This window comes from Eumetopias jubatus, unplaced genomic scaffold (genome assembly GCF_037043125.1).
Source record: "Eumetopias jubatus isolate StellerSeaLion01/CBP00866 unplaced genomic scaffold, mEumJub1_p1.0 scaffold_7, whole genome shotgun sequence".
NCBI classification, from domain to species: domain Eukaryota; kingdom Metazoa; phylum Chordata; class Mammalia; order Carnivora; family Otariidae; genus Eumetopias; species Eumetopias jubatus.
This window is the reverse complement of record NW_028274813.1, coordinates 69,713,361-69,738,357: the sequence shown is the minus strand read 5'-3', so window position 1 is coordinate 69,738,357 and position 24,997 is coordinate 69,713,361. Positions and strand designations below refer to the sequence as shown.

At 38.3% G+C, this 24,997-nt stretch overlaps 1 pseudogene; it reads right to left on the bottom strand.

Moving 5' to 3' along the window:
* Nucleotides 1–2,033: 2,033 nt before the first annotated feature.
* LOC114217849 (glycerol kinase 5 pseudogene) overlaps nucleotides 2,034–24,997 on the bottom strand; it is a 64,774-nt pseudogene continuing 41,810 nt past the window's right edge.

Below are 24,997 nucleotides of genomic sequence, written 5' to 3'. Positions count from 1 at the left end.
GGTAAGAGAAGAAAACAAGCGCCATTATTGGCCCAGACTAATCATGGCACACCTCTTTGGGTTAGTCACAGTGCTATATGAATCCTATTAGCAAAGGAAACATGTCTGAGGCCAAGCAGCCACTTACAAAGCTATAGAAACAATGGACCCCTTATCCCCTTATTGGAATGTTATTCATTATCCTCCACCATATTCTTATATTCTCACTGGAAGTTAGTTATTAACAGTAAAATGTTATACAAGCCTATAATATTTTTTTTAACTGATAACAATAGCATTTACCTTAACCATGGAAACTCTAAAGAACTTTACATAGTATGGAAATGTAAAACTATACAGTAGTGTATTTTTGTTTATTCATTTATTCAAATAAAATTTTACTTAATATGTCCCATATGCCAAGCTCTGTTCTATGTACTTAAAACTTATCAGGGGGAAAAAAACACAGACAGAGAGATAAAGAGCACTGTCCTTGAGGCGCTAGTGGGGGGAACACAATGAATAATAAACATTAACTAGTATTAAGCCCCTTTCTATGGGAGGATTTTCTTCCTACATTTTTTACTTCAGGCTTGGCCAAATTACCTGTTTTAGCCAATGAAATGTCAGTGGGAATAATGGGTGCTATTCCAAGCAGAAGTTTCTGTTGTCTCTCTTTTCTCTCTACCAGGAGAAAGGCAATTCAGCATGGAATATTCAGAATGAAAACGACATTGAAGCACAGCTTCAGTCAATCTCTGGAAATAAAATGTTATTTTAAGTAATGGAGGTGTTTTGTTACTATGCTCTGATAGTAATGTGATAGGCTAAGCTGACCAGTATTGGAACTCATACAGTGTATAAACACTGAAAAGTACTAGAGTACAGGGGCTCAGAGGGGCGTGTTCAGATAGCAGTATTAAATAGAATAATCAGGTAAACCCACTGAGGAGATGAGATTTGCATTTGCATTCTAGAATAAGGTGAGAGAATTTTACCAAAGGGATATCTGGGGAAGGAGAATTCCATATACAAGCACCAACTAGACAAAAGGCCCTCACATGCATACTGTATGTGGGACCATCAAAGAGTTGTCTGTGGCTGGCCCTGGCTTTTAAAGGGGGGACAGTGATAGGAGATGAGTTCAGAGGAGGAATGGTGCCAGATGGAGTAGGGTTTTGGAGTTCAAGGGCAGGATTTTGGCTGTTACTCTGAGCTAACTAGAAAGCCGTTACAGGGTTTCTAATAGAGGAATGACAGGTATTAACTTAAATTTAAAATTTCACTTAGCTACTGTATTAACAATAGACTATTGAGGAACAAAGGTAGACATGGAGACCAGATAAGAGGCTAGTGCTAGGAATCCAGGCTAGATAAAATGGTTATGTGAACCATAGAGGTAGCCAAGGAGATCGCAAGATATGATAAGATTCTAGACAAATTATTCAGGTAGAGAAAACGGGATGTGCTGATGGATTGGGTGTGAGGTAGAGAAGAGAAAAATCTATGCTCCTCCGAGCAAATGAAGTGTGCTCCCTTAGAAACAGTAACTCCATGCTCTCCAGTGGACAGAAGTATTCAGCACCATCATTCCTGCCGACCACTTGGGGTACTCACCAGTTGTGCCCACCAGGCCTGGGAGGCACACCATGCTGCCAGATCACTAGTCAGTAGTGTCCACAATGGCTTCTGAAATATGAGAGGAGATTAGAAATTGGCTATTCCTGTATAGAAAAGAATCTGAGCATGCTTGCTAATAGTTTTACCATCTATTGTATTATTAGTCAGACATTGTATGGCATAGATCTAAAACTATTTGTTTTACTATTTTGTAATTGTTTGCAATATACTTTTTTGGCTACACTAAACTAAAAATCACTAAATTCATGTTTAATAATTAAACAAAAAAGACTATAGTCTCCATTCCTCAAGAAACTTGATGATAAATATGCAACCTACATGAACTCTTGATGATATTTACCATCTTCCATGGGGGTATTAATGATACCACAGATCAATGAAAATCAGAGGACAGCTCTCTTCTCCTCCCCCTTCTACAGACAGCCCATCATCTGGTGCAGTGCCAGCCATGCCCCCGGGACACAATGCTGAACATGTTCCTGTATGATTCCACCCACAGCAAATTCAAAGGCACAGTCAAAGCTGAAAATGGGAAACTCGTCACCAATGGAAAGCCCATCACCATCTTCCAGGAGCGAGATCCTAGATCCTGTCAACATCAAATGTGGTGGTACTGGTGCTGATTAAAAAAAGAAGAAGAAGAAAAAGAAAAATAGAGGGCAAGGATGAAGAAACATCAGTGTCTACTTCAAGTTTTTTATTTAAAGAAGATTGTCCCTCAAAATGATTTTATGTATGCACCTGCCAGATGGAAGTTCACAGATTTACTAAATGAAGAATGTCTTTTCATTTAGATCAATGTTCATTATTTTATTTTTTTTAAGGTTTGATTTATTTATTTGTCAGAGAGAGAGAGAGAGCACAAGGAGGCAGGCAGAGGGATAAGCAGGCTCCCTGATGTGGGGCTCGATCCAAGAACCCTGGGATCACGACCTGAGGCGAAGGCAGCCGCTTAACCGACTGAGCCACCCAGGGGCCCCCAATGTTCATTATTTTAAATTACATTTGCTCAGCTTCCATTTCAAGTTTTCTTATGGTCCAACAGCTGAAAAGCTTCGCGAATGATTGATGCTGGTGCCCTGTGAGTGTCATCAGATTTTTCAAATAGAAAGTCCGTTAATTCAGTAATGCTTAGATTACTTTATTCAGCTAGTTCGAAGTAAAGCTTTTAAAATTTTATCCCTTTGAAGGTGAAATTTCTAACACTATTTCACATTCCAGTTGGCTAAGTGCAACAATAAAGATAAAATTATTTGTTTTGCAGTGAAAATTTGAATGCAAATTTTGGGGACTACAGTATCATAATCATAATGCAAAGAACAACATTCTTTCTAATTAAGATCCTCCTGAAGTAGAAGTATATTGGAATTGATTGTGGAACACACACGACTCAAAACTGAGTCCAAATTTGGGGTGATATTCTAAAAATAAAAATGAAAGTTGTCCAAATTTACAAATAATTTATAAGCACACAGAAAAACTGAGCTACAAAGCTGATATTTAATTTAAAAAAACAGCTACGAATAGCTGCTGCCAGCAAAGTGGTGGAACCCATAGCTGATCCTTTCAAATACAACTAAGTATTCTAAATGGCAATGAAACTTTTCTGTGTCTTCTAATTGTTGGTAGATTTCCGTTCAAAAGCATTGAAGTCTTTAACTGAAGTGTTCAGTAATGAGAAAACCTAAACAAAACAAAGCAAAACTCCAGCTACTAAAGATTTTAATGTATTGCAGCTAATTATTAAAACTAAAGCCTGAAAACAAAAAGACTTTTATATTTATCTCTATAAAACCAAAGGAATAACAGGACAAAGTGATGACATGTCAAATGAGTTATGCAATTTCATTTTGAAATTTTACAACTTCACTTTGCAATATTCCAAGTGTCTCTAGAAAGACTCATTTCATAGAACTTTTATTTTTTATTTTTTTATTTTTTTCTTAACATATATTGCATTATTTGTTTCAGAAGTACAGATCCATGCTTCATCAGTCTTGTACTATTCACAGTGCTAACCATAGCACATACCCTCCCCAATGTCTATCACCCAGCCATCCTATCCCTCCCAACCCCCACCACTCCAGCAACCCTCAGTTTGTTTCCTGAGATTAAGAATTCCTCATATCAGTGAGGTCATATGATACATGTCTTTCTCTGATTGACTTATTTCAGTCAGCATAACACCCTCCAGTTCCATCCACATCATTGCAAATGGCAAGATCTCATTCCTTTTGATGGCTGCATAATATTCCATTGTATATATATACCACTCCTTCTTTATCCATTCATCTGTCAATGGACATCTTGGCTCTTTCCACAGTTTGGCTATTGTGGACACTGCTGCTATAAACATCAGGGTGCATGTACCCCTTCGGATCCCTACATTTGTATCTTTGGGGTAAATACCCAGTAGTGCAATTGCTGGATCGTATGGTAGCTCTATTTTCAACTTTTTGAGGAACTTCCATACTGTTTTTCAGAGTGGCTGCACCAACTTGCATTCCCACCAACAGTGTAGGAGGGTTCCCCTTTCTCCACATCCCCGCCAACATCTGTCATTTCCTGACTTGTAATTTTAGTCATTCTGACTGGTGTGAGGTGGTATGTCATTGAGATTTTGATGTGGATTTCCCTGATGCCAAGCGATGTTGAGCACTTTTTCATGTGTCTGTTGGCCATTTGGATGTCTTCTTTGGAAAAATGTCTGTTCATGTCTTCTGCCCATTTCTTGATTGGATTATTTGTTCTTTGGGTGTTGAGTTTGATAAGTTCTTTATAGATTTTGGATACTAGCCCTTTATCTGATATGTCATTTGCAAATAGTTTCTCCCATTCTGTCGGTTGTCTTTTGGTTTTGTTGACTGCTTCTTTTGCTGTGCAAAAGCTTTTTATCTTCATGAAATCCTAATAGTTCATTTTTGCCCTGGCTTCCCTTGCCTTTGGCGATGTTTCTAGGAAGAAGTTGCTGTGGCTGAGGTCGAAGAGGTTGCTGCCTGTGTTCTCCTTTAGGATTTTGATGGACTCCTGTCTCCCGTTTAGGTCTTTCAACCATTTGGAGTCTATTTTTGTGTGTGGTGTAAGGAAATGGTCCAGTTTCATTCTTCTGCATGTGGCTGTCCAATTTTCCCAACACCATTTGTTGAAGAGACTGTCTTTTTTCCATTGGACATTCTTTCCTGCTTTGTCAAAGATGAGTTGACCATAGAGTTGAGGGTCAATTTCCGGGCTCTCTAATCTGTTCCATTGATCTATGTGTCTGTTTTTGTGCCAGTACCATACTGTCTTGATGATGACAGCTCTGTAATACAGCTGGAAGTCCGGAATTGTGATGTCGCCAGCTTTGCTTTTCTTTTTCAATATTCCTCTGGCTATTCGGGGTCTCTTCTGGTTCCATACAAATTTTAGGATTATTTGTTCCATTTCTTTGAAAAAGGTGGATGGTATTTTGTTGGGGATTGCATTGAATGTGTAGATTGCTCTAGGTAGCACTGACATCTTCACAATGTTTGTTCTTCCAATCCATGAGCATGGAACGTTTTCCCATTTCTTTGTGTCTTCTTCAATTTCTTTCATGAGTATTTTACAGTTTTCTGAGTACAGATCCTTTGCCTCTTGGGTTCAATTTATGCCTAGGTATCTTATGGTTTTGGGTGCAATTGTAAATGGGATCGACTCCTTGATTTGTCTCTCTTCTGTCTTGTTGTTGGTGTATAGGAATGCCACTGATTTCCATGCATTGATTTTATATCCTGCTACTTGACTGAATTCCTGTATGAGTTCTAGCAGTTTTGGGGTGGAGTCTTTTGGGTTTTCCACATACAGTATCATATCATCTGCAAAGAGTGAGAGTTTGACTTCCTCTTTGCCGATTTGGATGCCTTTGATTTCTTTTTGTTGTCTGATTGCTGTGGCTAAGATTTCTAATACTACGTTGAATAGCAGTGGTGATAGTGGACATCCCTGCCGCCTTCCTGACCTTAGGGGAAAAGCTCTCAGCTTTTCCCCATTGAGAATGATATTCGCTGTAGGTTTTTCAAAGATGGCTTTTATGATTTTGAGGTATGTAGCCTCTATCCCTATACTCTGAAGAGTTTTGATCAAGAAAGGATGCTGTACTTTGTCAAATGCTTTTTCTGCATCTATTGAGAGGATCACATGATTCTTGTTCTTTCTTTTGTTAATGTATTGGATCACGTCGATTGATTTGCGGATGTTGATCCAGCCTTGTAGCCCAGGGATAAATCCCACGTGGTCATGGTGAATAATCCTTTTAATGTACTGGTGGATCCTATTGGCTAGTATTTTGGTGAGAATTTTTGCATCCATGTTCATCAAGGTTATTGGTCTGTAATTCTCCTTTTTGATGGGGTCTTTGGTTTTGGGATCAAGGTAATGCTGGCCTCATAAAATGAGTTTGGAAGTTTTCCTTCCATTTCTATTTTTTGGAACAGTTTCAGGAGAGTAGGTATTAATTCTTCTTTAAATGTCTGATAGAATTCCCCTGGGAAGCCATCTGGCCCTGGGCTTTTGTTTCTTGGGAGATTTTTGATGACTGCTTCAATTTCCTTCGTGGTTATAGGTCTGTTCAGGTTTTCTATTTCTTCCTGGTTCAGTTTTGGTAGTTGATACATCTCTAGGAATGCACCCATTTCTTCCAGGTTATCTAATTTGCTGGTGTAGAGTTGCTCATAATATGTTCTTATAATTGTTTGTATTTCTTTGGTGTTGGTTGTGATCTCTCCTCTTTCATTCATGATTTTGTTGATTTGGGTCCTTTCTCTTTTCTTTTTGATAAGTCTGGCCAGGGGTTTATCAATCTTGTTAATTCTTTCAAAGAACCAGCTCCTAGTCTCGTTGATCTGTTCTACTGTTCTTTTGGTTTCTATTTCATTGATTTCTGCTCTGATCTTTATTATTTCTCTTCTCCTGCTGGGTTTAGGCTTTATTTGCTCTTCTTTCTCCAGCTCCTCTAGGTGTAGGGTTAAGTTGTGTATTTGAGACCTTTCTTGTTTCTTGAGAAAGGCTTGTATTGCTATGTACTTTCCTCTCAGGACTGCCTTTGCTGTATCCCAAAGATTTTGAACGGTTGTGTTTTCATTTTCATTGGTTTCCATGAATTTTTTAAATTCTTCTTTAATTTCCTGGTTGCCCCATTCATTCTTTTTTTTTTTTTTTTAAAGATTTTATTTATTTATTTGAGAGAGCGAGAATGAGAGAGAGAGAGCACATGAGAGGGGAGAGGGTCAGAGGGAGAAGCGGACTCCCCGCTGAGCAGGGAGCCCGATGCGGGACCCGATCCCGGGACTCCAGGATCATGACCCGAGCCGAGGGCAGTCGCTTAACCAACTGAGCCACCCAGGCGCCCTGCCCCATTCATTCTTTAGTAGGATGCTCTTTAGCCTCCATGTATTTGAGTTCTTTCCAACTTTCCTTTTGTGATTGAGTTCTAGTTTCAAAGCATTGTGGTCTGAAAATATGCAGGGAATAATTCCAATCTTTTGGTACCAGTTGAGACCTGATTTGTGACCTAGGATGTGATCAATTCTGGAGAATGTTCCATGGGCACTAGAGAAGAATGTGTATTCCGTTGCTTTGGGATGGAATGTTCTGAATATGTCTGTAAAGCCTATTTGGTCCAGTGTTTCATTTAAAGTCTTTATTTCCTTGTTGATCTTTTGCTTAGATGATCTGTCCATTTCAGTTAGGGGTGTGTTAAAGTCCCCCACTATTATTGTATTGTTGTCAATGTGTTTCTTTGCTTTTTTTATTAATTGCCTTATATAATTGGCTGCTCCCACGTTAGGGGCATAGATATTTACAATTGTTAGATCTTCTTGTTGGATAGACCCTTTAAGTAGGATATAGTGTCCTTCCTCATCTCTTATTACAGTCTTTGTTTTAAAATCTAATTTGTCTGATATAAGGATTGCCACCCCAGCTTTCTTTTGGTGTCCATTAGCATGGTAAATGGTTTTCCACCCCCTCACTTTCAATCTGGGGGTGTCTTTGGGTCTAAAATGAGTCTCTTGCAGACAGCATATTGATGGGTCTTGTTTTTTAATCCAGTCTGATAGCCTGTGTCTTTTGATTGGGGCATTGAGCCCATTTACATTCAGGGTAACTATTGAAAGGTATGAATTTAGTGCCATTGTATTGCCTGTAAGGTGACTGTTACTGTATATTGTCTGTGTTCCTTTCTGATCTATGCTGCTTTTAAGTTCTCTTTTTGCTTAGAGGCCCCCTTTCAATATTTCTTGTAGGGCTGGTTTCACGTTTGCAAATTCCTTTAGTTTTTGTTTGTCCTGGAAGCTTTTTATCTCTCCTTCTATTTTCAATGATAGCCTAGCTGGATATAGTATTCCTGGCTGCATATTTTTCTCGTTTAGTGCTCTGAAGATATCCTGCCAGTCCTTTCTGGCCTGCCAGGTCTCTGTGGATAGGTCTGTTGCCAATCTAATGTTCTACCATTTTAGGTTGCATATCTCTTCTCCTGAGCTGCTTTCAGGATTTTCTCTTTGTCTCTGAGACTCGTAAGTTTTACTATTAGATGTCGGGGTGTTGACCTATTTTTATTGATTTTGAGAGGGGTTCTCTGTGCCTCCTGGATTTTGATGCCTGTTTCCTTCCCCACATTAGGGAAGTTCTCTGCTATAATTTGCTCCAATATCCCTTCTGCCCCTCTCTCTCTTTCTTCTTCTTCTGGGACCCCAATTATTCTAATGTTGTTTCATCTTATTGTATCGCTTATCTCTCGAATTCTGCCCTCGTGATCCTGTAGTTGTTTATCTCTCTTTTTCTCAGCTTCTTTATTTTCCAGCATTTGGTCTTCTATATCACCGATTCTCTCTTCTGCCTCATTTATCCTAGCAGTTAGTGCCCCCATTTTTGATTGCACCTCATTAATAGCCTTTTTGATTTCGACTTGGTTAGTTCTTTTATTTCTCCAGGAAGGGTTTCTCTAATAACTTCCACACTTTTTTCAAGCCCAGCTAGTATCTTTAAAGTCATGATTCTGAACTCTAGGTCTGAAATCGTACTAATGTTCGTATGGAGTAGGTCCCTGGCAGATGGTACTACCTCTTGTTCTTTTTGCTGAGGTGTTTTTTTTTCATCTTGTCATTTTGTCCAGAGGAGAACAGATGAATGAGAGAACAGAATGCTAACAGGTTAACAATGTCTCCAGCAAATATACTCTATACAAATCAGAAAAGACCTGAAACCAGGGGACAAGAAAGGGAAAGAAAGAAGAGAAAAAAAAAAAAAAGGAAAAAGAAAAAGATAAAAACAAACAAAAACAGAACAAATAAAAAAAAAACAGAATATGATCAAATATTATCAGGCTAGTGCATAGATCAGTGCCACACACTAGCTTTTGGGCATATTTTGGTTTATTAGAAGAAAGTGCCTCCTAAAATTTTAAAGGAAGAAAGACTTATATATGTACAAAACAAGGGTTGATACAATGAAGGGATGGCAGATGACTGTAAAGATTAAAATTATAAAAGATTTTATAAAAGGAATTGATAAGATAAGAAGTTGTTTTTTAAAAAGAAAGAAGAAGATTTAAAAAGAAAGAGAAAAAAGAAAAAAAAGAAAAAGGGAGAGAATGTGATCAGGCAGGAGAATAGAAGAAAGCCATACTCTAGTGATTTAGGGTATACTTTGATCTGTTAGAAGAAATTGTATCTCAAAATTTTAAAGAGAGAACAACTTATATATATATGCAAAAATAAGGGTAACTACTATGAAGGGATAAAAATATGACTCTAAAAATGAAAAATAAAAATGTTTTTTTTTAAAAAGGGATTGATAAGATGTTGTTTGAAAAAGGGAAAAAGAGAAATTCAAAAAAAAAAACAGTTAAAAAAATTAACTTTGAAAAACTAATGAATTATGGTAAAAAAAACCCTGAATTCTATGTGCAGTATTCCCCTAGCGCTGGAGTTCTCCCGTTCTCCTTGATCGGTAAACTTGGTCTTGGCTTGCTGGCTGTTCCTGCTGATCTTCTGGAGGAGGGGCCTGTTGCCGTGGTTCCCAAATGTCTTTGCTGGAGGCGGAAATGCCCCGCCCTCGTGAGTCGGGGCTAAGCAAGCTGCTCCAGTTTGCTCTCAGGAGATTTTGTTCCCTGCAAGCTCTCAGTACAGCTTTGGAGGATCAGGGTGAAAATGGTGGCCTCCCAATCTCCACCCGGGGGAGCTGAGAACTCGGGGCCCCGCTCCTCAGTGTGCCCCCGCTCCTCAGTGTGCCCCCAGAGAAAAGCCGTCACTCCCATCTCCCCGGTCTCTGGCTGCACTCCGTGCTCATCCGGCCTGTGATCGAGCATTTCTATGTCTGGCACCTGACCCCGTGTGGAGTCTCCAAACCCAGCAGATCGCTGCGGTGCACTCCCGCGCCACTCCTCCTGGGGGAGGAAGGGGAGTCTCCCCGGCTCTGCCACTTGTTGGGTCCCTGCTGGAGGAGCAGTAGCCCGACTGGGCTGCGGATCACAGTTTATGGCCACCCCGAAATCAGAGCCCGCGCCTCGGCTCCGTCTCTGCAGCCGGCTTCCCCGCTCCGATACCTGAGAGCTCTGCTGCACTCAGGCACCCCGCGTCTTTCTGTGACCCCAAGGGTCCTGAGACCACACTGTCCCGCGAGGGTTCCACCCCCCGCTTAGCCACTGGAGCAACGTCCCTCAGCGGAGCCGACTTCTAAAAGTTCCGATTTCGTGCTCCGCCGGCTCTATCACTTGCCAGAAGCGGCCGACGGAGGCCCCCTCCCCCGCTGTCTATCCTCCCAAATATCGCCTCGGATTCACTTCTCCTCACGTCCTACCTTCCAGAAAGTGGTCGCTTTTCTGTTCAGAGTGTTGTTACTATTCTTATCTTGGATCTCCTGTTGAGTTCGTAGGTGTTCAGAATGGTTTGATCCCTATTCAGGTGAATTCCTGAGACTCCACGAAATCCAGGTCTCCTACTCCTCTGCCATCTTGCTCCACCCCCCCTAACTTTTATTTTTTTTTAAGCTTTATTTATTTATTTGACAGAGAGAAAGAGCGCACACAAGCAGGGGGAGTGGCAGGCAGAGGGAGAGGGAGAAGCAGGCTCCCCACTGAGCAGGGAGCCCTATATAGGGCTAGATGAAGGGCTCTATCTCAGGACCTGGGATCATGACATGAATGAAGGCAGATGCTTAACCAACCAAACCACCCAGGCGCCCCTCAAAGAACTTTTAATTGTATATATGTATATTCTATGCCAGTAGGATAAGATTGCAAAGTCCTATGGTTTTGCAGTTTTTAAATTTGGTGCAACACTCAAAAGAAAAATATATAGAGAAAATTATTTGACAAATTTTTATAATAAAAATATTTCTCAAAGAAAGGTCCCCTTGATGGAAGCAAAAAGAAAGAATTTGTGGCCTATTTTAAATGAACCATATATGCACTTTAATGAAAGAAATTAGATTTGAGATTTCTTCCATTCAACAGAATTTTCTCTGAACTTCCTGGGATCCTTGAAACTTGCGGATATACTGTTCTTCTCATTTAAAAATATTATAGTGTACAGAGAAGAATCTACTGACTACATCAGTAATTCAAAATTTCTATTTTGTATTTTTAAATGTAAATTTTATTTAGAAAATTGTTTTCAAAGGTAGTTTTGAATAAACTCTTTTCTAGATCCACAATAAAATCAAATTTTCCATTGAGAAATACCCATTTCAAAAACTATATAATTTCAATTATTTTTCATTTCTGTTTTCTCACCCAAATGTATCCCAGTTTGGATGATAAATTATATAGCCACTCTAGACAGGGACAACTTCAAGGATTTTGCCAGAGCAGCTAGAGGGATGGATTTACCATTACTTGGGACGGAGAAGGTGGTGTTTGGAGCAGTTTGCCACAATTACCTTTGTGATATGACTTTGTTCTCCTCTCACCAAAAAGTGAAATGTATTTTCCTGTCTCTTGAATGTGCATTGCTCTTGCAACTTGCTTCAACCAACAGACTGTGTCAGAAGGGATGATAGGACTTTTGAGGTTAGATCTGTACAGGCCTTCCAGCTTTCCCTTCTACCCTCTTAAGAACTCTGCTCTGAAACTGCCATATAAGGAAGCCCACCTGACCAATAAAAGGATGAGAGGCAATAAGCAGGAGAACAAAGACACTCCAGCTGACAGTCAGAACCAACTGCCGCACCTACGTATGAGGCCATCCTGGACCTTCTAACCTACCTTCCAGGTGAACACAGCTGAGTGAGTAAGTCAGGAATAACCATCCACAGAACCATGAAAGATAACAAATTATTGTTTTATACCACCAAATTTTGGGGTGATTGGTTACAGAGCAATAGATAACTGTTAGAATACTTAAACAAAGAGATTCATTACAAAAATCTAAAGAATGATGACAGGAAAGGGATGAGATCAAGGACTAAGTCCTGGGTGCCCTAATATTTAGCTAATGTCTATATTACATTAATAAATATTAATATTACATGCATATTATATTAAATTTTGCCTATATTATTATAAAATACATTTGTATTTAAAAATAGCTATGGAAGTGATTCTCTAGTATTTCAAAAATATTAAGCCAGTGTGATGATTTACAGTGACAGTGTAACCCTATGTTTTCATCTTTGGCTTCACAAATTCTATTTGTTTGCAAATGGGAACATGAAAGGTTTATTGTTAGAATTACTACACATGCACATACACATACACCCCATATGTATATATCACAAATTTCACTATGACTAAGTCATTGTGTGTGTGTGTGTGTGTGTGTGTGTGTGTGTGTGTGTATGTTTACTGATGGCCTACAAGGTCCATGTTTGGCAACCATGGATGACAAGGCCAAACAAGGCTTTATGCCATAATGAAATTTGTGATCTAGTGGGGGATATAGACAATTAAATGAGCAATTACAATGTGAAGAGAAGTATGACTTGCTATGGGACAACATACTGGACAACCTTAACCTCAGACTTGGGAGAAAACCAAGGAGAGAAATACTCTGAATAAAGTAATTTCTCAAATGAGACTTGGAAAATATACGAGTGCTAACCGATCAGCCAAAGTTATAAGACATAAAATCCTGAAAGTCAGAGAAGGAGAGACATCATTATATGTCCTAAGACTTACAAGAAGCTGTGCACATAGATTGTGGAGGAAGGGGAGAGGTGGGCACAGAAACACTGAGGAAGACATGCAGGGGATCAAAATGCAGGATTCTAAATATTATTAATTATGCTACAAAGACTTTATTCTAAGATTTAGCGTAACTATCTCAGTATAGTTGGTAGGGGTGAAAGCTAGGATACACACAGTTCTTGACTTATGATAAACTGACTTATGAATTTTTGACTTCACAACGATGCTAAGGTGATGTGAATTCAGTAGAAACCATAATTGAACTTTTTAGATCTTTTCCTGGACTAGTCATATGTGGTACAGTATTCCCTTGTGATGCTGGATGTGCAGCAAGCCACAGCTCCCAAACAGCCCTGCCATCACAAGGGTACACAACCCTTACCATACACTTTCAATGATTCTGTGCCCATACAATCATTCCATTTTTCACCGTCAGTACAATAGTCAATAAATTGCATGAGATATCCAACACCATCTTATAAAATAAGTTTTGTCCTAGATAATTTTGCCCAACTACAGGTTAAGGTAAGTGTTCTGAGCATATTTAGGGCAGGATAGGCTAAGCTATGATGTTTAGTGGATTAGGTGTAGTAAATGCATTTTTGACTTAGGATGTTTTCAACATATAATGGGTTTATTGGGACATAACCCAATAAAAAGTTGAGAAAGATCTGTACAATGGATTGAAGTATGAGTGGGAAGAGAATAACCACAAAGATGGTTAACAATTTCAAAGTCTGACTCTATGTAAGAAAGATGATAAGGAAGTTGGTGGCTAGGAGAATAATGAGTTTTCAAAGAGGTTGTCGTAAAGTTAGGCAACAACTTGAGCATGATTAGTACTGATAGGGAGCAATCTCAATATAATGGTAGAGCTGAAGGTACAGGAGAAGGAATCCTCCCCTTTTCATCGAGGGAGAATGCTGGAAGGTGAAAAGAAAGGACATCAAGAGCCCAGGTGGAGATACTAGCACTAGACAGTTAATTCATGCACTGCAATGAGAGTGAGAGAAGGGAGGAGAGGATAAGTGCAGGTGCAAAGAAATTGCTTTGGTTGCATGAAGTTGAGAACATTGCTAGTAGGCTTCTATTTTCTCCTTGAAGTAGGAGGCTAAGACATATGCTGAGGAGTAAGAAGCAAACTGGCAGGAACAGAGGTTTAAGGAGAAAGGAGAAGGTTGGAAATAGCTGTTACAAAGAAATGAGAATGAGAACTAATTAGGAAATCAATGGAAGCCCAGTTGAAGTTGGATGTCATGAATTTAGAATAGCATCAATCTGCTAGGTTGTAAGTTTATTCCCCTCCATGCTCAACATTAGGGTTATAAACTCAAGGAAGATAGGTAGCTAAATTCATTCAGAATTACTTTTTCCAGACAGACATTTTAGGAGGACAATGGAGCCATATGACATGAATGCTTCAATATAAGGCAAGTTAGGATAAATGTTACATGAATGATACAAACAATGATGCCTGTAAGTCTAGGGAGAAAAGGCAAGTCAGTATTGGATGCATCTGTCAAAAAGAACAGTGAGCATTTTCTAAGAGAAATGGGAAATGTCAGGACATTCAAGGTGAGGAAAACTCATAGGTGATGGCTTAGACATAAAGAGAGCATGGTGATGTTAGAGACAGGAAAAGAGTTAAAGAAATGGTGGGTCCTTGGTGAGAAGTGATGTGAACTATACTAGAAAGGCAGGTGTGCCTAAGTCTGCAAAGCGTGTGTGTGTGTGTGTGTGTGTGTGTGTGTGTGTGTGTGTGTGTAAGTTTGGAGCCATTACGAATCTTGAGCAAAGCAGTGAACATTGTGGGCAGGGGTGATGAATGAAGCACTTGCACACACACACACACACACACTCACTCACTCAACTCATATGCCTTAGCCAACATCACTATTGAAGTAGACACTAATGCTTTAATTTGGTTAACAATAAGTGGATACCCTAGGAGTATGGACAAAAATATGACAGTCATATACAACTTTTAATATTCCATATCTAGCAAAGATATTTTTGAAAACTCAGTATATTGTTTAGTTTCTAAAAGTTTTGTTTCTTTCATTTCTTCAACCAATATTGGTTAAGTACCAGCTACTCTTCCAGGTGGTAGGATTACAACATGAACCAAAACAGAAAAAAGAAAAAAGCCCTGTTCTCAGTGAGTTCGCCTTTTATTAGGAAAGACAGACAATAAAAAATAAATAGATAAAAATACATGGTATGCAATGATGTGGTAAGTTCTTTTGAAAAAGAATAAATCTTGGAGGGAAATGGGTATTGCTAGGGCTTGGGAGATGTTTTATAGTTTCAATCGAGTGGTCAGCAAAGTCCTCATTATGGAGTTGACATTTGAAAAAGAGCTGAAGGATATAATAAAAAAGCTGGGGGGCAATCTGAGGTGATTGTAAGGACTTTGGCTTTTACTCTGAGTGAAAGGGCAGGTCATTAGTGGGTTTTGAATAGAGGAGAAAAGATGACCTGATTTAAGTTTTGAAAGGATCATTTTAGCAGCTGTACAGAGAGTAGAGTGGGTGGGTGAGAGTAGAAATGGTGGAATAATAATGAGACCATTAGTCATTTGAAAGAGCAATGGTGCTGCTTTGCACTGTGGGTGGCAATGTTGGTGTGATGATCTGTTGACATATGAACATATTCTGAAGGTAAGGTCAATAGGATTTGATGAGAGATGGAGATAAGGCATGTATCAAAGAGTGAAGTCAAAAGTGACTCCAAAATTTTTGACCTGAGCCAAAGGATAGATTTACCACTTCCTAAGATAGAAAAGACTATAGATTGGAGATGAAGGCCAGGGGTTTAGTTTTGGACCTATAAAGTCTAAGATGCTTACTAGACATCCAAATGGAGATCTTTAGTAAGCAGCTAGACATACAAATCTGGAGTTAAGGGTAGAGGTATAAAGCTTGGGAGTATTTGTCTTCTAAATAAGTATAGGTAGAGCATAGGACTGGACTCCAGAGCCCTGCAAAATGTATGGGAGATTGAGAAAAATGATGGTGAGGTAGGAAGAAATTCACGTTAAATACAAAGATGCAGACAGGTTAAAAGTACAAGGATAGTAAAAAATATAATATGCTAAATGCTAATCAAAATAAAGCTGGATTAGCTATTTTAATATCAAAGTAGAATTCAGAGCAAAGAATATTACCAGGGATTAAGGGGGTTATTTTATAATGATAAAGGGGTCGAGATGTAAAAATCCTAAACATCTATGCATCTAATAATAAGCTTCAAAAATAGAAGCAGAAACTGACACAACAGTAAGGAAAAACGGAGAAAGTCACAATTACAATTACAGTTGGGCATTTCAACCTTCCCTTCTCAATAATATATATGAGAATTAGACCAAAAGTCTGTAAGCGTATAGAAGACACAAACAATGTTATGAAGAAAGTTGATTTTTAAAACATTCCACCTCCCATTTTTCTCAAGCACACTTAAGCATTTTCTAAGACAAACCGTAGACTGAAAGTCCAAAAACAGCTCTTGATAACTTTAAAGTGATGAAATTTTATAAGTATGTTCTCTGACATTCCAGTTAATTTGGAAATAAATAACAAAGAAATCTCTGAAAATTCACAAATACATTGTAACTGAAAAACAAACTTATAAATGACTTGTTCAAATAAGAAATTACAAGAAAAATTAGAATATATTTTGAGTGAATGAAAATGGTAATACAATATATTAAAATTTGTGGTATGTGTTTTATTCAGTGCAAAAAGGAAAATTCCTAGTATTCAACACTTATATTAGTAAAGTAGGAAAGTCTCCGATCAATGTCCTGAGATTTTTACTGAAGAAAACAAAGATGAACAAAAGGAACCCAAAGTAAGATGAAGGAAATAATATAGATAAGGGCAAAAATCAACTAAATAAAAGACTAAAAGGAGAGAAGGGGGTGTGAGAGAATATCAATAAAACAAAACCTGGCTCTTTTTAAAAATTAACAAAAATAATAAACCACTAGCCAGACTGAATAGGGGAAAAAAGGGGAAAATGCATAATTTGCTAATATCTGAATGAAAAGAAACTATCAGTACAGATATTACAGATATTAGATAATGAAAGAATATTTTGAACAACATTACACTAACAAATATGACAATTTAGATGACAAACAGAAAAATTTAAGACAAACTACCAAAGCTCTCTCAGATATCCTGAATATTTGTGTAGCTATTAGAGAAATTGAATTTCTAGTTAGATATCTTTCAAGAAAGAAAAGTTCAAACCCAGAAGTCTTCACAGGTGAATCCTATCAAACATGTAAAGAAGTACTGATGTTATTTTTATACAAACTCTTTTCAAAAAAAGAAGAGGGAGCACTTTCCAAACCATTCTGTGAAACTAGCATTACCCTGATAACCAAAACAAGACAAAGTCATTATAATAAAACAGATCCACACACCAGTATTCTTCATGAACAAAGATGTACAAATTATTAATAAAATTGTAGCAACTGAACCTAAAAATATATCAAAATGAGAAGACATTTTGACCACATTGGGCCATATGGTCTCAGTCAAGGTTATTCAACCACAGAGCACATAGGCATCCACAGACTACATATAAATGAATGTACTATGTATGAGCTGTGTTCAAATAAAACTTTATTTATGGGCACTAAATTCAAATTTTACATAATTCTTACATTTTACAAATGCTATTGTTCTTTTGAATTTTTTCTCAACCACTTGAAAATATAAAAACCTTTTTATATAAAAAAATATAAAAACTTTTCCAAGTTACTATTCAATTCAGGAACACAGAGCTCACAGGGAAAGACCAAACTGCTACATCTGCTCTGTGTCACTTTTTCCCCTATTCATATGGAAACAGATGGTGGGCCAGATCTGGCCAATGGGACATAGTTTGTTGACCTCTGGTGTGGAGCAACTAAAACGGTCACGTTCTGCTTGTGGAAATTTAAAATAGTACGACCACTGTATTTTTTTTTTTTTTTTTTTGAGAGAGAGAGTGAGTATGGGGAGGGAAGGGGCAGAAGGAGAGGGAGAGAGAGAATCTTAAGCAGGCTCCATGCTCAGTGCATAGCCCAATGCAGAGCTGTTGATTCCATGGCCCTGAGATCATGACTTGAGCCAAAATCAAGAGTCAGACGCTTAACCGACTGAGCCCCCCAGGCTCCCCAGTACAACAACTTTAAAAGCAGTTTGGCAGTTCCTTAAAAAGTTAAACATCCACCAACTGTATGATCCAGCCACGTCAGTTGTAGGTATTTATACAAGAGATGAGGAAACATATAACCTCATAAAGACTTGTGCATGAATATTCATAGCAGTGTTATTTGTAATAGCCCCAAACTGGAAACAACTTAAATCTCCATCAATTAGTGAATGTATAAACAAATTGTGGTATATCCATGCAATGGAATCTCAGCCATAACAAGGAATAAACTATCAACACACACAACACACACACAACAACATAGAGTTCATCTTAAAATAATTATGCTAAGTGAAAGAAACCTGTTTAAAAAGAGTATATGTAGTATGTTTCCATTTATATTAAATTCTACGTAATGCAAGCTTATCTATAGTGACAGAAAGCAAAACAGGGGTTTTCTGGGGATAGTTGGGCATATGAGAGAGGCTTGGATTCCAAAGGGTCACTGGAAAACTTCTAGGAACAGAAATGTTCACTATGTTGATTGTGGTGATGGTTTTAGAAGTATATACACGTATCAAATTCATTACATTGTGTACGTGAAGTTGTATCTTATGTTACCTATACCTCAATAACATTGTAAGAGATTAAACCTGTCTTCAGAAACAATTTTATAAATTTTACATTCTATCCCAAATTTAAATTAATGATTGCCCCTCTGGGGCAATTGCTTTTTAGATCTTGTGTCTAATTATAGAACAGTGGGCTTTAATTCCTTGAATATGTTAGGAGGATTTAGCAAGCAGATGGGGAATATATCTGGAGAGTCGGGCATACAGTAGGCAATCACAATGATTTCTGAATTGAGAAAGGACTATGTTGTAACACAAATATGCTTACCATTTAAGCATTTACATTTTTGACTGTGCTTAAAACCAGTCACTTAGGGAAATGGGAGACTAGGGTGGGCCTTCTTCCTTTCCAAATTGAAGATCAGTTTTCCCAAGTCTTAAGATTTCAAATGAGGCAAAGTACTTTTCTGTGAATTATGCCAACAGGTATGCTGAGAGGGAGGAGTCCAAGTTGTACCACTAACAAATCTATGCTCCAAGTGGGAATTTAGAGATAATTTATCCCAATTCCATTTTGTAGCTAAGAAAACTGAGGTATGGAAAGGTAAAGTGACATTGTAACACATTTTAATCAGTTTCTGTTACATGCCAATCAGATAGATATCAGCTGAGGTACTATGGGCAAGCAGTAGCAGACAAGCTTATTTAGTTATATTAACAAGAAAAACATGTGATCATATCGAAGATATTAATGATCAGTGAAGCACTGTCCTCACTGGTTTTCCTTCCTATATATGTGTTTAAGTTGTTAATACATGCACTTCTGAAATGTGCACGGAGTGAAACTTGGTAAAATAGATTGGTGTATATTTCCTGATATAATCCCTTTAAAATAGTTTGATATACACTTGAATTTTTAAAAAATGTTGGTACATATAAATTAATACATTGGCCCCAAACATCAATAACAATGGTTTCGGTTTTAGCTATGACCTCATCCTGAGAGAAAAGATTGCCTTGAGAAGATAATGCAGTGTTTTCTATTATACATATGATACTATTTAAATTCAGCACTGATTAAAGGTTGAAATAAGTTTAATGTCACTGCTTTCATTTATATGGGTGAACCCCAAATGGAAACTCTGAGCCCAAATTGATTTACAAAGCCCTATTATTCTCACGTAGTTCTTCCTTGTAAAACTTCTAACCGTGAATGGTATTATTTCACAAACAAAAGCTTTGCAAGGTATTCTTTTTTGTCTGGTTTGTCTGGTAGTTCCCTTGTCTCCTAGGCCTGCATTACACATTCTGAATAGGACCCTGTGAACATAATTAAGGGTCACACATACGATATAAAGAGTAGGGGATGAGGAATTAATTTCTCGGTTTTTCTTCCCTGGGCTACAGATCGGTTTGCAAGTTACTATTCAATTCAGGAACACAGAGCTCACAGGGAAAGACCAAACTGCTACATCTGCTCTGTGTTATAAAGCAAGAGAGAGAGAGGGAGAGAAAGATTAGATTTTATTTGAACACAAAATGAACATCCACAGTCTGTACGCTCTGTTTGGGAATAGCTCCATGTTTTAGGCTAGGTCGCTTTTTTAATGCTGTTTTTCTTTTCCTCCCCAGTTCCACTCAGTTCATCACTAAAGCTCAGACACAGTACCCTTCTGGGCTGCATTTATGCAAATTGCGGACCATTCAAAAGGAAGAACATAAAGGTGATACAGAATGGCCAGGAAATCTCACTCTGAGGGTGATTATTAATGCCATGAAGGAGTCTGGGGAACAGGCTTAAACCACGTTTACAATGAGCCACTATCACAAATATTTTGACACCAAAATGTGGTTTCACTGTGAGGTACCTATAACATTCAGAGAGAAGATAAAGATTAAAATGCTTTTAAAGACAAGAAAGCATTAAAATGGTGGACCTGTCTACTAATTGAGAAATTACTGGTATCAATACTGGGGAGATTTAGTAACATTTAAATAGACATTAATTACTTCATCGTATGGAAGAGGAGACGTCCGTGAGATTTGTCATACTTGCCATCTTGTTCTGATCAATAGTCAATTAGGCCTCCAGGAAATCAAGTAAAACTAGCCTGGCCTCTTCTGCATAACTGGATTCACTAGTTGGTACAAATGTGCTTGCAACATCTTAATAACAGATCGATGGTACCCCCATAATTTGTAAAGTTCCATGTTAACATTTGGATCTATTAGCTATACAACATTGGTTGGAAATGTATAGGCTTTATTTAGGAATGGTCTTTTTTTTTTAAGATTTTATTTATTTACTTGAGAGAGAGAATGAGAGAGAGAGAGAGAGCACATGAGAGGGGGGAGGGTCAGAGGGAGAAGCAGACTCCCTGCTGAGCAGAGAGCCCGATGCGGGACTCGATCCCGGGACTCCAGGATCATGACCTGAGCTGAAGGCAGTTGCTTAACCAACTGAGCCACCCAGGCGCCCCGATTTAGGAATGGTCTTGCCATTTCTGCCCTCTTCCCAAAATGGCCAAGTGGCTGAAGTTGGATTTAGTTATCCCCTTCCTACGGCATCCTCACTTCCTCCCATTTTGTCCCAGATAAAGTACCACAGGAATCCAAATGGCTTTTTTTTTCTTTCCCCATACTTTCATCAACTTTTCCACTGTTGTCTTTCTTATCTCCCTGCTCAAGATAACAGACTGAGGATTCACCTCTATTTCCTTCCTCTTGAAGAAGAAAATGACAGGAACGGTATTTGCAAATAGAAAGAAACCGTAACAGTTATCGGAAGACAGGGGCGAGGGGAGGAGCAAAGAGAAGGAATAAAAAGAAAACATAAGTGAAGCATAGTTTTGAGGACTTACTGAGGGACAGTATAGAAAATTGGGTTGAAGAACACAAAGGAGAAAGAAACCTTTGGGGAGACAACCGGCATATGAGTGGGTCATCCCAGTGTCCTGAAAAAGCTCCCAAAACTCAAAGCAGCAAAATAAGCCACAACAATTCACTGTTGGTGAATAATAATTCTTCTAAATTAAAAATATGGGGACATTTTTTAAATCCAATGAAGAGATAAAATGATTAAATGGGAAGAACAATAAGAAGTTGCTGAGAAGATCAAATTGAGGAAATTTCCCAGAACGAAATGTGCAAGAGAATGAGTCAGAAAGAATAAAGATTCATGAATGATAGATACGGGAAATGTAATACCATTCAATTAGGAATTATAGAAGAAAAGAGAAGAAAAAACAGGGGAGAGAAAAAAAGCAATAAAAGCACATATATACAACATAATTTCCCTGAGCTAAAGAAAAGTAACAGCCTTCTGATGGAACAAAACCACCAAGTTTCAAGCAGAAGACATTTTAAAGATGGACATTTATACAGATCCTGGTGAATTTTGAGAATTCAGAGATCCAGAGGAAATGCTAAATCTTTGGAGAGCGAGGGGGTAGGTTCCCTGTGAAGGAAAGAGAATTAAACCGCTGTTAGTCTTCTCATTAGCAATCTGGGATGCTAGAAAACAATAGAACAAAGTCTTCAAAGTATTAAGGTAAAAATTAATTGAAACTTATTTAAGGATTTAGGTTTTGATTTTTTTTTTTTTTTTTGTAATCAGAACAGGGAGTGAAAGGAAAACTTTTACTTGCTGTTTTCATGTGACACTGAGGGTCAGCCTCCTGCCTGGTTTTGTATGGTCTGCGAGTTAAGAATGGTTTTAACATTTTAAAATAATTTTTTAAAAACCACTTCCACTCAAATTTCAGGGCAGATGCATAAAGTTGAGTTGGAACATGGTCTTGTCTCCTTATTTACGTCTCATCTATGGCAACCTTTCTACTGCAATAGCAGAGTTGTGACAGACTGTAGGGCCTCTCAAACTGAAAATACGTACTGTCTGGTCCTTTACAGCACCAGTGCCTATTCGAGAGCCTTTGCTTTTCAACCACATTCAGGTTAATCTTTCCTTTCCCTCCCCTCCCCCAAAATGTATATAACCCCTTGTCCCATTTCCTCAGGGCTGCCTAAATCTTGCTAGGTAATATGAAGAGCAATGAACACATTAGCAGGAATCAAATAAGCAACCTAAAAGGTAATAGAATTCTAGCTCGAATGAACTCCACAACCAGTGTGAAGGCAAAATAAAGACATTTTTGGACATGCGTGGACTCTCAAATTACTCTTAAATGCTCAAGGCAGCACTCCAAAGCAGCAAAAGAGTCCTACAAGAAAAAGGGTGATGTGGTACAAAAGCAACATGGGCTGCAGAGTACAGTGTGGATGAAATAAAGAGAACAGAAGGGAAATTAGAAGGGAATCCACTGGACCTTCACACGTGAAACATTCCCGTCTGAGCAGAGATTGAATGACAGAATTATAGTTTCTTCTCTATCCATTCAGCCACACTACAGAGATCTAGAGTGAATAACATTTATATAACAACAAATGTGGCTTTTCTTCTGTTTAAGCTATTAGACCTAACCTGTAGACAAAGAAAACATAAGAATTATTTATATTCACAGGTCAGAATATACATTTGGTATAAGTTAATAATGAAATAATAATCATATAGTGAACAAAAATCAGAGAGAAAAAGTAGAGTTATAATGGCCAAATCTTTGTATTTCTGGGAGGTTATAATTGTGTGAAATTGGTCAAGAAATAGAACATCATAGTAGTTACCGGAAATATTAATTACAGTTAACTCTGGAAAATGTAAGAAAAATTTACTCTAATTTCAATTTTAAACACTTTTTTGTTTCATTGTATGCAGGGTATACCCAGAAAAACAAATACCCAATCTCATCTCCCATTCTCCCAGGGCTGCTTAATGTTTTGAGGGATAACAAGGGTAGTAACTAACACATCTGCTCACATTAGCATGGATCAAATAAATAAGTTAAAAGGCAATATAATTCCAGCTAAAATGAACCAGTCTCTGTGCATCCCTCATAGGCTGGAGCTGGGACTAGAATTTCACCTCCTGTGATGACCCAGTGGGAGAAAGAAACCGCTGGTCTGTATAGCATTCTGTAGCCTTCCAACGATATCCTGTAGGTAGGGACAGATTTCTTTGATTCAGGCTATTCTGGAGTCAAACAATTATAAAATATGATCAATGGAAAGCATAGTATGCTTGGGCCAGATGATCATTTCTGGGTTAAGCCTACAGATTAAACGTGGGTCTGACAGCTCAGGTGGGCAAGTAGATAAATGGATGACCCTTCATTCTGAAGGTGGAACATGGTCTCGTTCTAGTTCTCAGTTCTAGGAGCCTCATGCAGATTTTGGCCACTAGATTATGGCCCCTGAACCCCAGTTTATTTCAAATGTTCTGTGGTCAGCCATAGAGGTCATAAAAAACCCATGTCCTCAAAATGGCCACGGAAGAACTCGGTCTCTGGAAGCCAAGCTCTCTCCTGAAGGTTGCACATCAGGCTAAAGTCAAACTAGTTCCTACTGAGCCCAGGGAAATGGCTCACTCAGCATGAGAAAAGTATAAACCAGCAGGCTTCCTGCCTTCAAGTGTTTTTCTCTGACTAAAGCAACTTGCAATGGAAAGAGAATAGCAACCAAAAACAAATAGTTCAACCAAATGTCTTTTGCAGATGAATTACCTGGAGAGCCAGGCTGACTTTCATGGATACTCTCCTCTGGACTCAGTTATTTCCTGTCTTTGCCCAAATCTGGGTGATAGGGATCTATCCTTCAGGATTCATGCTTTGTTTATTGTCCATCCTTCTGAACAATTTCATGAGAAAGTCTAAGTCCTTGAGGGGATTTCCCCCTGCTTGTTTTTATGGACTTTGGCTTTGCAGTATTTTAAAAGTCATTTTTATTTCCAATTATCACTGCCACTGACTTACAGAATTCTACTTCCTCCTGCTTTTTTCCACTTCCTCTCCTTCCCTTGAGCAGGTTTTTTGTGCTTGAGGAATAAAGTTCTGACTCTCACTCTCTCTCTCACCTCTTCACTCCAGTTAGTTTCCCCCTGCTGGTCCCAACTGCTAATCGGACCATTTCTTCTGCACTAAATTACAGAATTATCCTGAGGCAACAAAACTTCAACATGAATGTTTCCTTGCAGTTCAAAGTATTTTAGGCACTAGGTGAATGCCTAGCGAGAGTTCATCCCAAAATGTACACAGCAGTATTCTTTGGGGTTTAATTTAAGCTATGAAAGCAAAAATAAATAAATAAATAAATAAATAAATAAATAAATAAATAAAATAAAATAAAATAAAGAAGGATTACTTCACCAACATGTTCCCCCTCCTCTGCTTAGTGTTTATCAGTACTTCAAAATCATCCTCTGACACTGGCAGCTCATTCTAGGTCTTTCTCTAATAACAAATTGTCCTTATGACTCCCACTCCTTTGTTTTGCAGGATCTCTCTTTAACCTTCTGTGAGTGGAAAAAACAACTATGCAGCCTTGCTCCTTCTTTCGGCAGTCTCTAAGATTTGCTCCTGAATCTCTGCTGAATTCTGTTTGAATAATTCATCCAACTCAATTTTTA